Source organism: Lissotriton helveticus, chromosome 2_2 (assembly GCF_964261635.1).
Source record: "Lissotriton helveticus chromosome 2_2, aLisHel1.1, whole genome shotgun sequence".
Lineage (NCBI taxonomy): Eukaryota > Metazoa > Chordata > Amphibia > Caudata > Salamandridae > Lissotriton > Lissotriton helveticus.
Genome location: NC_136060.1, coordinates 109,819,968 through 109,838,159, shown reverse-complemented (window position 1 = coordinate 109,838,159; position 18,192 = coordinate 109,819,968). Strand labels below are relative to the sequence as shown.

Sequence of the window (18,192 nt, the reverse complement as noted above, 5' to 3'; positions counted from 1 at the left end):
ACCCGGCTCTATGTTTCTGCTCCTGTTGAACTACCCGCTCCATGGAATTTGTCTGCTGCTGGAAGCCGTAGGTCCAAAGTTAGGGCTAGGGGATGGTGATCCCTTTCCTTTCGATTTGTTATACTAAAATTGAGCATGTAATCTGTGAGAGGGGTGGTCATAAAAATATAGTCAGTTGTTGATAGGCCTTTAAATGTGGGATAGGACATATTTTCGGAGTCGGCGTGTCGTAACTTGATCCGCAGAAATTGTACCGTTAAGTGGCAAGTAATCCGTTGATTTGTTCCTGTTCCTTAGTCATTTGTAACTTCTTGGGATCTTTGCCTAGGGTCTTAGTGTTAAAATCCCCCGCAATCACCGCTTCGTGGGAGGGGTGGGAGAAAAGAATTTCTTCTAAGCTGGTACAAAGAGAGTTGATTGCGTGTTATTTAGCGGGATTTTGAGGATTAGAATGACAGTTAATAAGGAGCAGAGGGAAGGACTTCTGACTGAACATTAGCCCTTTTATTAGTACTACTTGCAGCCAAGGGTTGTTTTGGTTAAATGGTGTCACTTCAATTTTGGTCATTTTCTTTATGAAAATTGAGAGGCTACATGATGGCCTATCAAATAAGATTGTACCTGAGGCTGGCTTGAACAACTGATATGGCTGTTTTGCAATGATGCTCTTCCAGATTTCGATGTCAAGGTGGATTTCAGTCCAGCCACATTCCATGAGGTGATTGTGAGCTAAATTTCCTTTGGTAGCATTTTGGCTGGGGGACAAAGTGGTTTGAGACAGAGATCTTGAATGACGCTAGTAATAGGTTTGTCCGGTGCCACCATGAAAGTTTGTTAGCTGATTCTGACCTTCGAGGTTCTGATCTCTTAACTGGCATCTAACATTTCTATGGTTATTGACATAGGATACTCCCAAAGAATTTGATGCTTTTGAAGTACTTAGTAGCCAGTCATGAGTAACACCCATGCACCCTTCAATACTCTTCTGCGTTGTATGGTGGCGTCCTATAAGACTACGATTCAGCAGGAAAGGTTCCCATTTTATTCTCCTGCATAGCATGCCTCCCTGTACCATCAGGTCTAGATTTTTGCAGGTTGTATCTCTGACATGCCAATACAGTGATCACTGTGGAAGGTCAGCAGTCCTGTTGCTTGCCGGTGGGCACGCCGGATACTGTCACACCTCACCCTCGGGCCAGGCGTGGCCTCAGGTTATAAATAAATGGGTGGAGACTGTTCAAGGTCTTCCCACCCCACTCCATTAACCAAGTTGGGTGTCTGTTCATTATCGCGCTGCACAAAGCTTACAGAGCGCGACGCACCCATCCTCATCTAGGGCTCAACACTGGCGGCGGGGGCGAGCCTGCACGTTGTCTGCTTCACTGACAAAGCCCTGCAGTGCAGCAGAGCAGGAGCTATGCCCCGAGCCGATTTGTGAGTTGGCGGCTGGGCAAGTCTGCAAGCTGCCAATCATGCCCCTAAGTGCTACGGCACCACAAGCTGACATCTGCAATCCTAGTAGGCGAAGACACACCGCAACATGCCACACACTGATTCCTGGAAAGCGAAGGAAGCAAAATTAATGTGCACACTGCTGAGCACTTCCCCCTTTCAGGAGTCTCCAGGCCTATGCGTGCACCAGCGACTGGAGAAATCGAGAGGTACTGTTTCAGGCTCCATTCAGCCCCATCTAAATGGACACAAACAAGCATTGGTTAAAGCAATAGTTATGAGGCAATTGTCATGCTTTCAAGACCCAGTCCAGTACTCATAGCTAGAAAGAAAAAATAAAACTGGAACTCACCAGCGAAAACAAAACAAGGGAAATAAACTTGGCACACACACACTCCAAGGACAGAACAACACATAAGGGAGCAAGGGCATATAGGAACAAGTTGGGGGAAAAAAATAGGCCAGAGACAGCACAACCCTCAGTCAGACAAGAAGAATCATAAAGAAGACAATTCACACTAGACCTTCAGAATGGGGGATGAACCGAATGCTGACCAATATCCCAGCCACGTTGTCAAGCAAAACAGCCTCACGTGTGTACTAGCCCCAGTCAGCGAGCTGACCAATCCCGCAAGTGCCTCCTCCAGGTGGAAAACATGGGTAGGGCTTCTGGACAACTATTTTATGGCAACACTGGAAAATTATGGCGCTGTTAAACAGTCATTACTCCTACAGTACGCGGGGGAAGAATTCTATCTCCTATACAAGCACCTACTGAACATGGGCCCGCCAACCGACTATGATGCCACTGTAAGAGCACTCAATGCTCACATTGACCCACAACTTACTTGGATTTCGAGAGATTCAAACTGTGTCAGGCCAGACAGCGAATGGATGAATCTATTGACATGTGCTACGCCAGGCTACAGGAGCTAGCAAGCACCTGCACAGCTGATGACCAGCCCACAGAACTCTGCGCCCAGCTAATCCAGGGATGCCGTAACAAGACATTGCGTAGACAAATCCTAAAACAACCCAACATAAGCCTGGATTACATCTTAATCCTCGCGAGATCAAAGACCTATCTGCCACTAGAGCCGACGAGATGGACCTAGCGCTATCACCGAATTCAGACAAGAGCTTGGTTGTCAAGCCGGAGTGAGCAGACACAGTAAGAATGAAGGAGAGAGGGAATGACCCCAGAGGGCGTCCATTACAGTCCCAAAAGAGCAGAGGCAGATACTGCGGGCGAGAAGACCATCCAATCAATGCTTGCCCCAGGGATGACATGCTCCCACTGCGGAATCCCCAACCACGCCTTAGTACGCCAAAAGAAAACCCAAGGCAAAGACCCCTGGGGGAATAAGCCACTGAGGAAAGTGGTACACCGACTATCAAGCACCACCCTCACACATGCTAGTGACTCGAAGAGCGTCCCTCAGTCGACCTACCGGGTGGAAGATTCTAAACCGGAAGAGAACGAAGAGGAAGCGTTCCTCATCTCATTCACAAGAGAGCTGAAGAGGAGCTGGAGACCGCAACCCACATGCACAATCCATGTAGCAGGGTCGGAAGTAAAGGCTGTCATTGACACCGGGGCCTCCGTGAATGTCATGGGGATACAGCAGTACAATCGCCTACGGCCCAGGCTGCAGCGAGTACCATCCAACACCAAAATATTTCCGTATGGGAGCCAAACACCTCTACCCCTATGCGGACAGATGACAGTGCCCATTCAATGTTATGATTTTATTTATATATGTTATGTTATGTTATGATTTTATTTATATAGCGCACGGCTACTCAACAAGAGTGTCCCGGCGCTTTCAGAGGGCGGCTCAGCAGTTAAAAAAACATAACAGAGAACAGACAAAAAAAACAAAAAGTGAGGTGAAAAGAAAAATAGCCTAAAGATTAAAAAGCCAGGTCTTCAGGTTTTTCCTGAACAGGAGCAGGCTCGGAATGCTGCGTAGAGCAAGGGGCAAAGAGTTCCACAACTGGGGGGCCTTAAAGCTGAAAGAACGACCCCCGATGCGAGCCTTCCTCACACGGGGCACCACGGCAAGGAACAAAGATTCCGACCGCAAGGAGCGGGCCGGACGGTAGAAGGCCAGTCTGCGCTGCAGATACTTAGCACCGGAGCCAGAAAGTGCCTTATGCACCAACGACAATCTGAAGATAACCAGTTCACAGCAACAACCCATGTCATTAACTGGTGGTTCTCTAAACTGGACCTGAACGCCGGATATCACCAACTGGTCCTGGCAGAAGAAAGCAGGTATATAACCACCTTCAGCATATATCTGGGGTTGCACCGCTACAAACACCTCAACTTTAGCATCTCCTCAACAGCCAAGGTGTTTCAAAATGCCATACTGAGATCCTAACAGGACTGCTAGGCATCCTAAAAGTCAGCAATGACATTCTCAAAGATTCTGCCACAGCGGCTGAACATTAGAAGCACCTCTGAGCCACATTGAAGTGTCTCCAAGAGTATGGCGTCAAACTACACCAAAAGAAATGTCTGTTCTTTCAACAAGCAATAGCGTTTTTAGGATACATATCCAACCAGAACGGTATACAGGTAGATGCCTGAAAATCCCAAGCAATAAAACGAACATCGCCACCCACTACCATGTCTTAGGTATGAAGATTCCTCAGGATGGCCACGTACTGTGGCCGATTCATCCCAGACTTGGCCACCATTGTGGAACCACTGAGGGCCCAAACTTGGACAGATACCAAGTGTAGCTGGGGTCATCGTAAAGAAGCAGCATTCCAGCGCATCAAAGGTGCTCTCCTCGACAACACCACACTGGTGTATTTCGATCTTGACAAGTGCACCTAACTGCTAGTAGACGCCAGCCCAGTGGGCGTCGGTGCAGTGCTGGACCGGAAACAAGAGTCACAGCAGTTGGCATCCTTAGCATTTGCCAGCAAAGCACTCTCACCCACCCAAGCGCAATAGGCCCAAATCGAGCAAGAAGCCCTGGCGATCAAGTGGGTGAGCCAGGATTTTCATCTGTACGTAAGTGGCCAGATCTTCAAGGTCAGCACCGACCACAAACCTCTTGTCTCACTATTCAGGGGATCAGCAACACACCCACCTCCCAGAATGGAACGGTGGGCCTTCCAAATACAGCAATACCTGATGGAGGTCATCTACCAACCCTGAGCAAAGCACCCAGCCGACTTCCTCTCTCGCCACTCGATACCGTCTGGCATTCAATGCGAAGTTCAAGATGCTGAAACAATGGAGGCATACATCAACATGTTCTCAGCAACAGCGTGTCCTCGAGCCCTAACACCGACCGACATCATGAAAACAGCTGAAACAGACCTGGTCTCTACCAAGGTGCGAAACGCTGTCCAATTGGGTACATGGCAAAATTTCCTACAGAATGCCGACTGGTCGGGCATGAGCGTCCGTACCTCACGAAAATGTGTAGAGTGAGGAATGAACTGAGTATAATCCAGGAAGAAGTCCTCCTGCCCGGGTCCTGCATCGTCATACCACTGGCACTGCATCATCATGTAACACAATTGGCTCACAGAGGACATCAGGGGTCAATGATGATGAAGTTAAGGACGAAGGAGAAAGTATGGTACCCCGGATTGGAAGATTTGGTGGAAGAAGCAGTACGGCGATGCTCGGCATATCAACTGACTGGCATTCCAGAAAGACCTGCACAAATAATCACAGAGGAGTCATGTAAAGCACCCTGTGAGAAGGTGAGCATAGACTGGAAATTCAGGACACGGTACAAGCAAGGATTATGGATGGTGATAAAGGTGGAAGGAACCAGAGTAAATGCCGCCTAGGGACAAGAGACTGTGGCCCAGAACATCTCCTTGTTCAAGAAAGTGGAGGTGACCCCACACCACTAAACCCCAGGGGATGAAGGAGCAGAGGAAGAGGGCTGGCCCTGGGGGGAAGAAGACCCAGAGTCCAGCACAAAGCCAGCCTGCAGGCCACCAACAACAGTCAAGGACGTCCCAACTCCCAGTGTACCACCCAGATAACCCATCGAGAGCCACCCGGCTGCGATCAACATCCACCATACTGCCTAAGGCCCAACCTTCAACCAAACTGATGGTTTAGAGACTTTGCATGCCAACTGACTGATCGCATACGAACTGTTGCAAAGGACTGAGTTGGGATGGCATGTGGGAAGTCAGCAGTTCTGTTGTTTGCTGGAGTGCACGCCGGATACTGTCACACCTCACACTCTGGCCAGGCGTGGTTATAAATTAATGGGTGGGGACTATACAAAGAAAAGAGCTTCAATGGCGCACTGTTAGTTTCGCACCTCACACCAGTTTCCTCAATTCAAAAGTCCTGCGCACTGAAACCCTGGCACAAGCTGTTATGTGGTGCCTCTGTGTCCCAGATCCTGAATATGCAGCTACAAGTGGGCGTGCGCCTGGCAAAAGAAGTCCAAGACACTCTTGTAGTATGTAATGTCTTTATTTTCAATTAATATTTCCCAAATGTTATTGACACATTCAGCTCAGCCAACGCATTTCGTTCTCTCACGGAGAACTTCATCAGGGGTTAAGTACAGCATAGCGAAACCTCGACAACGAATAACAGATAAGATCCAGAGTAAGCGCTCCAGTGTATTGCACTGGACGCAAATGGAATTCCCAGAGCTAAGCATTGCCCAAAAGCGAAGATCAGAATTTTCGGTCCAAGCGTGACAGTCCAACCCGGACTGTCAGGCTTGGACCGAACATTCTGATCTTTGCTTTTGGGCATTATTACTTGGCCCTGGGAGTCCTGCCCCACTCTGTTAACCAGTTTGGGTGTCTGTTCATTATCGCTGTGCTCAAGGCCTACAGAGTGCGACTCAGCCATCGTCAACTAGGGCTCAACAATCACCAGAGTCTACCTGTTCCAGGCTGAGAATATTGTGGGTGAGGGGGTATGTGCTTCATCTAAGCACTATCAATGTTATACCTTTGAACTGGAATTTTACGACACCTTTTAGAGAAGTGAATTTAAGAATAAAGGGCAGTCTTGGAAATTTATAACTGCCTTAATCTCTTCATGATAAAATGTCACTTAAAGTGTTACACACATTGCACTGAAATGTCACATTTAGGCATGCTGAAAACAGGCAAATGTCACTCATATTAGACTGAAAACGTGGCAGCTATGCACTATAACTGTGGCTCATAAGAACGCTGACTGAGACCAAGATGGCAGTCACTCACACATAAGCAATCTACAAACTTGACAACTATGCAGAGCTCGTGTTTTAGCATTAAATGGGTGACTGTCAGTAACTTTGACTCTCATGAGTCCTAGTTCCTTTTTTGTCGCCGCAGCCTCCAAATTTGTGAGCTCCCTGGTGTTGCTTTCCATTTCTAGCATCCGTGATGTGTCCTGGGGGTTCACTGTGAATGTGTATTTAAACCAAGCAATCTGAATTGGTGTGTACACTGCGGCTGGGTGTGTATCTCTCGGTCTCCTGGAGGCGGCGCTGCTCTCCAGGCTCTGCAGCCCCAGGCCTGGTCTAACGGGGTTGCTATGGGTTACACAGGGAGCGGTGGAAGCTCTGCCGCTGCCCCGGCTCTGTTTCCCGGCTTCCTGCCGCGCCATTTTCAAACCGCTGAACGCCGGAGTCCTCTGCGAGCCGAGAAGGGAGGAGAAGCGGCCTGCTAATGCTCCAGGCCGCGGCACCGAGTGGCTCGGGAGCAGTTGCAACGGAGATCGGCTGGAGCGCTGGGCCGCGAGAAGCCGCCTGATCCGCTGCGCACAGTAAGTAGGTCTTTGGCTGGAGAGGCACAAATGCAGCTACAGCACAATACACCAGTGCTTGTAATTGACTCCGTATTTAACGCTCTTAGCCGGCGCCAGAGCTGCAGCTGTATTCGGTGCGTGCTACCATGTTAGGACCCCCTCTGGTGCAGATAGATAGGTACTTTCGGTTTGTCATTGCCTCCGGCTACGCTGCAATTGGCTGATCTGTGATTTGTAGTGTCACGAGGGGGCATTATAGCTGTCAGTGCGGTCTACCCTAGGCTGACAAGGTAGAGATGCTGCCCCCTACGTATCGCAGCCCACACTCTTAATTAGCTGTAGTAGCATATGTTTCCGTGACGTGTAATAAAGTAAAACGTCCTTGTCGATCAGAGTCCTGACAATCTTGCGGGTCAAGCAGATGTGTATCATGCAGCATGGGTGGGTAGTGGGTGGGATCTCATAGGAGTTTCATGTCTGTTGTGGAGAATGCCCCCTTTGTTTACTTCCCCATCTGAGAGCAGCAGCTTCCGGCAGATGACTGGTACCAGTGTGTGCTGCGTCGGAGCTCCCTGTGAACTTTTTGACAGCTGCTGTAAAGCTTTTTTTGGTGATCACGAGTGCTGCTTGGTATGTGCAAGCGTGGGTTGTGGCACGAGGATTCTGGAGTTCTTGTAATGTCATGGCTCGTACTGCTATGTAGTATCGGTATTAGGAAACCCCTCTAGACTATACATTACAGATTACTTAATTAACAGGATACGTTGGGAATGCGCTGACAAGGTGAATGCGCACAGCTTGATATATATTGGACTCTCCAATCGTAGGCATTTCAGTGTCCATGTCCATATTGTTTTATGCAGCTTGTCAGTTTGCTGACTGGTATGGGCATGGTTTGCTGCCCAGTCACCGCTTTCTTTATTTCTGGATGTGGGAGTACCATTGATGGAGCATGATTATTTGAGGATAATCTTGCTTGATCAAGCCTGCTCATAAGTTTGTTATAATACACATAACTAACAGTGTGGAAAATTATTAACACGGTGGATTCGTAAAAAAGTGCAATATGCAAGAAAAAACACAACACATTTAGTAATCAAAAGCTGTAATAAGCATGCAGAAAGCTTGGGATGCGTGACACACGAGAAAAACGTAATAAATGTATTAAGTACCTTACGAGTAGAATTTAGAAAATATGATAATGAAAATGCTTGATGTAAAATGTTTCTTGCTTATGTTTTCTTTAATCATGAAGTGTCATAATAGGAACGTGATTGCTTATATTCTCTTATTTGAAATAACATCAGACGATGTTTACAAGTTTAATCTAAATAACGTTTTTATATCGTTTTTATGTTTTTCTATCTTTTAATTTCAAAGTATGTTTATTGAGTTTTAGAACAAGGAGAAAAAGAAAAGGCATGGCATTGCGAAGGACAATCAACAGGCAATTTAGGCAAGCGAGACAGACAGACACGTCTTCTCTTAATAAGCGTTAGGTGAGCAGGACAAGCATGCTCAAACGTAAAGGCAGTGCCCGGAAGTCGAAAGACGCCCCCAGTTGGGGCGACAGGTAAACAAGCCAGCCTTAAGAACCCGCCTCCCCCCCCTAACACCCCAATTCAACACCCCCCCCCCCCCCCCCACCCCACCAGTACGCCAGTCCTCCATAGAAGTCTTGTGAGGTACAAGTAGCCTAAATATATCAAGGTGCCTCTGTTTGCGTTCTGTCCATCATGCAGTCTGTAAGTCGTAGGATACGAAGGTACTTCGGGCAGGTGATTTCGTGGAATTCCCTGGAGAGTAACATCAGGAGCGGCTGCCAAGTGGTGCGGAATGCGTCAGTGGTATGTGTTAGTGTTGCCTGGATCCGTTCCATGCCCAACGTGAACCACAGCTTGTGTAGCCAGCCCGTGTGGGTGGGTGGGATAGTAGAGCCCCACAGCGACAGGATGTGTTGCGATGCCGCCTGCATGGCGATGCCCATCTGTTTGCCGCGAGCTGATCTTAGGGGGAATGTAAGTGCATTGGGAAGGCCTAGGAGTGTATATGCTGGGAAACGCGGGATCTCAGTGTCGAACGTGGAGTCAATATCGTCCAGGACGACCTTCCAGTACTCTTGCAAGGCGGGACAGTCCCACAGGAGGTGAGTCAGTGTTCCCCGGCTGCCACATCCTCTCCAACACAACGCGCTACGGGTCGGGTTGCCTTGATTGAGTCTCGCTGGGGTAAGGTGCCAGTAGATAGCCAATTTTATCGCCGATTCCCTGGCTTTGGTGTTGCGGGTAGTGTGGGCGGCCCTGTAATATATGTGGTTCCATTCTATCGTGGAAAGAGGTCTTCCAAATTCCGTTTCCCATCGCCGCTGCCCAGCGGTTTTAGCAGGGTCAGCAGCAGGGGAGAGCATCCAATAGAGGTCTGAGATAAGATGTTTATCTGAGTCTTTGGACACTAGCCAGCGTTCGAACGGCGTCATTTGCCGGCACACCAGGGGGGCAACGTCCGGGCTCAAGAGCCAGTGGCGGATTTGGAAATATTGATACATGTGAGGGCTATCCACTCCATAGTCTCGCGAGATGTCGGCGAGAGAGAGGAATCCCTCCGTATCAAAGAGGTGCCCAGCTGATCGGCACGGTGTGTCACGTCATTGCAAGAAAGCTCGAGTATCCGTGCCGGGTGGGAATGCGGGGTTGTCAAAGAGTGGAGTAAGTGGGGACGGGAAGGTCGTGAGGCCCCGTTTGACCGCCACCATGTCCCAGGTCGCCATAGTGGTCCGAGTAATAGGGGAACGGAGGAGATAACGTGGCCTGTGTCGGCGAGCAAGAAACGGTATCTTCCACAGGGAGGTCTGTGCCATGGCCCTGTCCTGGAAGAGCCATCTCTTCTCTGATTGTTTTTCTATCTTTTAAAACATTATTAATGAGAGTGTGATTTATTCTTTAGAAAACAAAGATTTTTTTTTTGGTGAAGGCCTCACAATTTACTAGAGTTATTTCCTTTTTCTATCATAGGCCTCAAAAGAATGTATTTTGCCCTTCATTATTTATAAAATACTGATTTTACTTGTTTGGTTGTGTAACATATCACTAGAATTTCCTTTCTACTAATAGAGTATTTCTTTCTATGAATAATTGTGTTGACTATGTTGCAAGCTGATGTGGAAGCAAACATACGGATATTGAGAGGTCTCGATTTGGTTTTCCTGCTTCCGAAGCAAAAAGACATCATCCAGATGAACAAAGGACCGATTTGTTAAGTTCTGGATGAACTAGCTTGGAGAATGATCACCTCATGAACCTAACCAATAGAATCGTGTCAAACTGAGAAACTGAAATATTTGGGGTTGGAATTGTGAATGTTTTGGGGTATAATAACTTTCGTGGGAAAATAACTACGTAGTAGCTGCTTTGATGAGAAGAGAGCCTTTTACTGTTGCATTTTCTATGGTTCTCTGGCTGGCTATTATACTTGAAATTCTGGGCATGACATGTTGTCAGTCCGAACTTTGAATTTCCCTTGAACGGAACAATCCTGATTGCCTTGCACTTCATCAGCTGGTGAGATTGCTCAAGCTATACCTTTTCGAGCGAAGGGTTAGCTATTTCGGACTATCACACGTTGTGCATTAGCTCATTGATCTTAGGTTCGTATAAATTTTGTATTTCTATACTGAAATTGAAATTTTATTTTTCTCTCTCTTTCTCCTCTCACACTTGTTATTGATTTTATGATATATTTGCCATGAGCTGTATTTTCTTATTGTGATTTACCTGTAACATTGAAATAATACAGAATTTACATTACTTATGTACATGTGTGTTGAGCATTCATAATTGATAATTTAGATAAAAGTAACTTGAATAGTATAAAGAGTTTGTCTTTATTGAAGAATTATTTGACATGATATTTTGGATATTGCTGTTAGGCATTTTCTTCATTATAGGTCCTCATGAAGGAAATAGCATCCGTCTCTTATTATCTGACAATCCTCGGAAAATCTAGTCCCCCACTGGTAATTGCGAGTAAAAGTTTATCAGTTCGAGCTATTTTTAGCACCTACTAGTCCCATCTGGCGAGTAAACTCAGGCTAGAAAGGAACTGGTGTTTGTTCATGCAGAAAGTGAATGAGCAATAGAGATGTCATTCAATCTTGTTTTTATCTTGACACATTTGCTGTCTGTTTAAGGAAAGAGGTCAAATATCAGTTTGTCTTTTAACTAACTACTGCTTGGAAAATGAGGTTTATTTTTCTATCTCTTACTTGAGTTAGAGGCTTTTGTCAAGTGAGCTGTCTGAAGTTGTCAGTTATTTTTCTCAAACGCATAACGTAAATAAATAGACTATAAATTATTAATACTAATATTTCAAAATATATCATGTATAACAAAAGCAATTAAGAGTTAAATAGGAGCGAAATAAACCAAAACACTTTACTTGTTAATTGTCAAGGTACACACATTTGCAGAAACTCTATACACTATATAGTTGTATCAGTAAAGCTGCATGTCCATAAGAAGGTTTGCGGCCATTTCATTGTAAAATCTGCTGATTACAAATGAGCGTGCTACCACTTTATGCTTTAGTTATGTATATATTAAAAGTGATACGTTTTGAAACATGATTTCAGAAACATTCCTGCTCCCTCCTTGATGAAAATGCTGTTAATGAACTAAGGGACAAGTCCAGGGTCATCTATATCTTATATGTGGCTAGATCTGTAATATAAATATATATATATATATATATATATATATATATATATATATATATATATATATAAAGAAAGTTTGGTCTAAATCAAACAAGAGATTTTGTACAGCAGACATGCTGAACTCGCACATTTGAAGGTGCTCTCATATGCGATCCTGAAGAAAATGGCGGCTCAATGAATTCAATTATTTGCCAATGATCACATCATTTGAAACCAGTCTGTGAGTCAAGAGCATTACAAATCGGTCAAGTAGATTATTTGCGTCACTAGACCTGCAAGTCTAGTAATATTTTTATGATTTTTTGTGGCCTGTCTGGGTCCCTATTAGCTCTTCCAAAGATGTATCGGAGGACCTCATTTCTGTAAGTGGTTATAGAGTTTTCATGGGCCCAAACTCTTGATTATAGAAAAGTTTATGTTTATGATATAATGGAGATATTATTACGAATGATTATAAAGTTTACACCGCTTCCGCTAGCTCACCATGAAGAAGCATGATTGAGTGGAAAGCAAGCGTAAAACAACAACCGGGGGCTGCAGGGATCCACCGTTTCAGGCACTGGTAACTTATGTTAGCTTTTGCTATGATTAAGAATATACACATTTGCTGTGCTTTAGGTGGGAAATAAAAAACTAGAGGGCTCTCTCAAAGGGGTGTGGGTTAAAAACTCCCAAGCTAAAAATCTGTGCTTAGCAGAGTGTGCCGCACAATTGGAATTTGTCATTGCATTCAGATATATAATACGACAACTAACATTACACCTATAACAAATCAGGGCTATTGGAATTGCCAATGGTTGTTAGCTGTGTAAGACAAAAAGGCACAAAACTATGGCTTCGTTGTATAGAACATTGAAAAATGCTTCAGCTTTGAAATTATGATGAGACTGTGAAAGAACTGTAACGAGTCTCTTTGAAATTACCTCAAAGGCAGTAAAGGGTGGTACTGCTGCAGGGTTAAGATTTTTTTCCCCACTCGCAAAAATGGAGAGCCCGATAGAGACCCTTATCAGCATCTGCTTTTTAGAACTTCCAGTGGCACAGGCAAGGCCCGGCCCACTTAAAGCCTGCACATTTGTAGTAAAGTTGGGTCTGATTGAGGGAGGACCACTAGCCATGCCCAGGGTCCAATTTGTACTTTGAGCAGGGCCACTGGCCACAGACATGGATGCAGACCATGTCAAGTGCCCACTGGCTGCAGTTGTAGGCCTTGCCCAACTGATGCGGCGAGCAGAGTACTGGCACAGGGCATGGGCTGAAACAACCCCCTGTGACCAGCGATCACTAGGCATAACCATACTCGGCTAATACCGCAGGCAGGCATACTTTGGCTACCGAATGTCTGAAGTGTATGAGCTATGAATTTAGGCTTTGTTGAAATTATTCTTTGTCCAGATTTAACTTCCAAGCAAGTCCAACAACTGCAGCTGACTGAATGGTTGTACATACATTCAAAATAAACTCTGAGAAGATAGAAGTGCTTGTCATACAGGCAAGCCCCTCTATCTGTCCCTGTCCTTGATGGACGCCTACCTTGAGTCACAACCCAAGCAGGTGAACACATTCTAAAACATGGACATTATGTTTGGCTAAGGATTGACTTTTACTCCCCAGTTTCATAAGCTAGTCTTTCTCTACCTGTATTATTGGCCTGAGAAACGTTCTTGTGTGTTGTAGCATACACACCCGTTGTTATTTCAATTGAAACCTTTATTATTTTAATTAAACAAATATATCATATAACCTATGTTTGTGGCACTTGTTCTAGTATATTTTGCCACTTTGTAGCACTGTAAATATCAAATGTTCCCATAAGTCAACTCAGTGATGCAAAGTTCATTATTTTTCCTGTGATGCCCATTAAAAACGTAAAAGGGTTTCTATACTGGGTGTCAAAGCACCTGCATTATGCTACTACAATTGCTCTGATACCTACGGGTCTAGCCAGCGCTATATAAAACGTTTCAAATGAATAAATATGTGTTGGTTAATTTTTTATTCTAGATTTTTATTGCGTACATGTGGTCTCCACATTTTGGAAGAAGCATTTTTTTGTGTTCTGCCTTTTATTTCTGTAAAACAACAGTTGATGGACAGAATGCAGAACAATGTCATACATTCACCCCAGTACAGAGATCTGGGCCTAAATCCATAGTTTTTTTGCACTCCACACCACCCCAGTTCAGACATGGCCATATGCAAATCAGCCTTCACCCTGTGCCTCATGGGAACAGTCCAGCCCGACCTTCCAAGCCATGTCTTTCCTGGACCGGAATCAAGCATCCTAGGACCGGTTTCTGGCTATCAGCCGTCTGAGCATACCCATCCCACTCAGGGTGACAAATGCAAAACAACAGTTGATGGACAGAATGCAGAACAATGTCATACATTCACCACAGTACAGAGATCTGGGCCTAAATCCATCGTTTTTTTGCACTCCACACCACCCCTGTTCAGACATGGCCATATGCAAATCAGCCTTGACCCTGTGCCTCATGGGAACAGTCCAGCCCGACCTGCCAAGCCATGTCTTTCCTGGACCGGAATCAAGCATCCTAGGACCGGTTTCTGGCTATCAGCCGTCTTCAGCCAGGATAGCTTGACTCCAGTGGTGTGGAGAGCATGGGACTCACGTCTGAGCATACCCATCCCACTCAGGGTGACAAATGCAAAACAACAGTTGATGGACAGAATGCAGAACAATGTCATACATTCACCCCAGTACAGAGATCTGGGCCTAAATCCATCGTTTTTTTGCACTCCACACCACCCCAGTTCAGACATGGCCATATGCAAATCAGCCTTGACCCTGTGCCTCATGGGAACAGTCCAGCCAAACCTGCCAAGCCATGTCTCCACACCACTGGAGTCAAGCTATCCCGGCTGATGACGGCTGATAGCCAGAAACCGGTCCTAGGATGCTTGATTCCGCTCCAGGGAAGACATGGCTTGGCAGTTTGGGCTGGACTGTTCCCATGAGGCACAGGGTCAAGGCTGATTTGCATATGGCCATGTCTGAACTGGGGTGGTGTGGTGTGCAAAAAAACGATGGATTTAGGCCCAGATCTCTATACTGGGTGAATGTATGACATTGTTCTGCATTCTGTCCATCAACTGTTGTTTTTGCATTTTATTTCTGTGGCATAAACTGGTAAAAAAAATACCATTGCACAGTTTTGGCAAGACCAGGCATATTGGCTTTGCAAGTGCTTGTGTTCTGCATACAGCGGTTATTACATTGCCAAAGGCAAATATTCGTTGAATTTTCGAAGTTGATTCTCTTAGTGAAAATGGTGGTCAACGTCTTAGAAGGTATAGCTTTAATGTACAAGAGCCATGTCGATATCAAAGCAGCAACAAACAGCTTTTCATTTTTTTCCATCACCTTTCTCCCCTGTCTGAATAGATGCACAAACACTGGGAAAGAGTAGCAGCCGCAGCCTCAATTCAGGGTTTCTCACAAATAATGTCCAGTTACTAATAACACATAGAAGAACAGTGACTTTGAGGCTAAATGAACAGCATGTACAAGAAATATTTGCAAGCCTTGAATTGGTTTTTGCTTAATGTGCCTTCTAAAGTTAGCTTTAGATCTAGTCTGCTTGCTGCCACTGCACGCACGTTTCCGGAAGAAAGGAGAAATCCATGGCATTACACATTTTTGGGCCCTGACACTGTCCTCTTACCTTATCTGCCTCTGCCCCCACATCTCAAATCCTCTGAAGTTTTGTATGAGAAGGGAAAGGGACCTCAAGTTGTTCTTGAAATAAATAGGTAGACCGTCTGACCCGGAATTATTAATTGTAAGCAACAGCAAGAACACCTATTGATCAGCAGTGCAATGTTGTACATACTATTGATGACAGCAGATAAGCAGGGAATGCTGGGCTGTTTACATAGATGGTGCAAATACTATTTTTAGGTCTTGATGATTTGTGCCAGTGTTTTAATTTGGTTGACAAAGACAAACTTAATAAAGGAACCTAACTGGTCACTAGCCAAATGAACTCTGAATACTCTTAAGAAGCATTCAATGTATATACATACATCCGAGTGGATTGCTATCCATCTTGAGATTCTTATTGTTCAATGTATTTTCAGTGCAATTTTGAAGTATTGCAGCTAGTTGGTGGAAACAATGACATGGAGTAGGAAATACCCACTCCAGGCAGAAGGCTTGAAAATTGGAGGGGACACCTGATGGTCTAGGTGTTGCCAGAGAGTTGCACATGGCAGATCTAAGCTATCGAGTAGATAAATAGCATGATAAGTAGCCTGAGAAGTAGCTGGAGGCCAATTCGTTTACTGAATTTCAGTAATTTGTATACGTCCCTATTCTTGACTGAGGTAGCCGACCCGCTTTGGTAGGCAGAGTTGCAGCGTGTGCTACAGTAGGATGAATGATTTGATTTGTAAATTTACATAACACTCAAATGCCCTGGGGTGTCTTGGTGCTGCTTTTGACACAAAACTAGTATCTTGTCTTGCATGATTTAAGTTATTGAAGAGCCACATTTTTAACGATATTCTAAAGGATAAAAGATTTGGTCTGTCTCCAAGTTTGAGGGAGAGAGAGTTCCAAAGCTTGGCTGTTCCTGCAATGAAGCTTTTTATACCCCACTAAGCTCTTCTTTTCCTAGGGAAAATCAAAAGTTTTGGGTCAGATAATCTTAGGTGTCTGGAAGAGAGGTATCAAATAAAGTGTTTTTCAGAAAATCAGGGCCAATATTGTGCAAAGCCTTAATTGCTATGCATAGGGATTTAAACGTATTCCTTTTTGCAGGTTGGAAGCCATGTTGCTTAACCAGTTCTTGGTAGCCCGATTGATGCTTGAGGATTCCTAAAAGCAGTTGTGCCGCCACATTTTAGAGCATCTATAGTTTCTGTAATAGTTTTTTTATATTAAGAAACAAGGCATTCTTATAGTCCAATTTGGACGGGGCTAATGTGGTGACCACTGTCCTCTGAAGGAATAAAAGGACAAATCTTTTTGATAATTTTTAGGATGAAGAATACTGAAGATATCGGTGCTTACGTGATCTTTGAAAGTCAGTCTATCGTTGAAGATGACCCCTAGGTTCCTCACCATTTTGACAGGGATAGGAAGAGTGCCCAGATCAGTTAGCCATCACTTAAGAGACCAGGACTAGGTGTAGTTGCCCAGGAGAACAACCTCAGTCTTCCCAGAATTAAGTCGTAGAGGGTTGGTCTTCATACATTCATTAATGTGGGCCATGCAGCTATTAAAGCGCTCTGCTGTTTCACTTGGGTTACTGGATAGCGCAACAATTAGAAGGGTCTCATCAGCGTAGGATAGGTTTGAAAAACCACAAGATTTAATCAATTTTGCCAGCGGTGTCGCATATAGATTACAAATGGTGGTGCTTTAAGAACGAGCCTTGCGGTACCCCACATGGCAACCTAAATTGGTTAGAGGAGAAGGATCCCATAGTTGCATCTTGTACTCTGTCTGGCAAGAAGGATTCAAGTATTTTCAGAGCTATACCTTTTTTCCCAAGCTCCTGAAGTCGATTGATTAAGATGTCGTGATTGACCATACAAAGGCTGCCGGCAGATCCAATAAGATCTGGGCAGCCTCCCCTTCTTTATCCAGTATCAGTCTGAGCTCTTCAGAGGTTGCAACTAAATCAGTCTCCGTGCTATGTGCAGCTCGGAAACCAAACTGAGTTGGATCCAAAAGTTTGTTGTTGTTCATAAAAGATGTTAGTTCTATGTTTAGTGCTCTTTCTAGTACGTTTGAGGGAAAAGGTAACCTGGCAATGGGTCTGTAGCTTCTTGGTTCTCCTGTATCCAGGTTGGATTTTTTTATAAAGGAGAAATGGAAACACTTTTCCAGTAAGGTGGGAATCGTTCTGTCATTATGATTCCATTAAGAATATTAGTGAGTTGATCACTTATAATTTCAGACCCAAGATGAATTATTCATGGTCAGATGGCGAGCCAGACTTAGTTAATTTTATTAGCTTTAAGACTTGTTTTGTGTCCAGCGTGAGGTGTCATTGGTTGCGTCAACTGATCCACTTTGCGAATGGTTGGTTGTGAAAGTGTTAAAGATTTCTTCAATCTTTCCCTGAAAGAATTTGGTCAGGGAGTTGCAAAAGGCCTGGCTGCAATAATTTTTATTAGGATCTGGTAGGTTGGCTAGACTTTTTACTATGCGAAAGAGGTCTTTGCACAAGTTTTTTGACTGTTAGATTTTTGAGGAAAAATATTTACTTGTTTCGTCCATGATTTAAATTTTTTGTAATTCAATATAAATTGA

The 18,192-nt window shown here is 44.8% G+C and overlaps 1 protein-coding gene across 1 annotated transcript in view; it reads left to right on the top strand.

Moving 5' to 3' along the window:
• The first annotated feature begins 6,923 nt into the window (after positions 1–6,923).
• CEP135 (centrosomal protein 135) overlaps positions 6,924–18,192 on the top strand; it is a 375,473-nt gene continuing 364,204 nt past the window's right edge. Inside the window, exon 1 of the mRNA XM_078678164.1 lies at positions 6,924–7,216. The gene's annotated coding sequence lies outside the window, so the exon portion shown is untranslated. The remainder of the gene's footprint in view (positions 7,217–18,192) is intronic.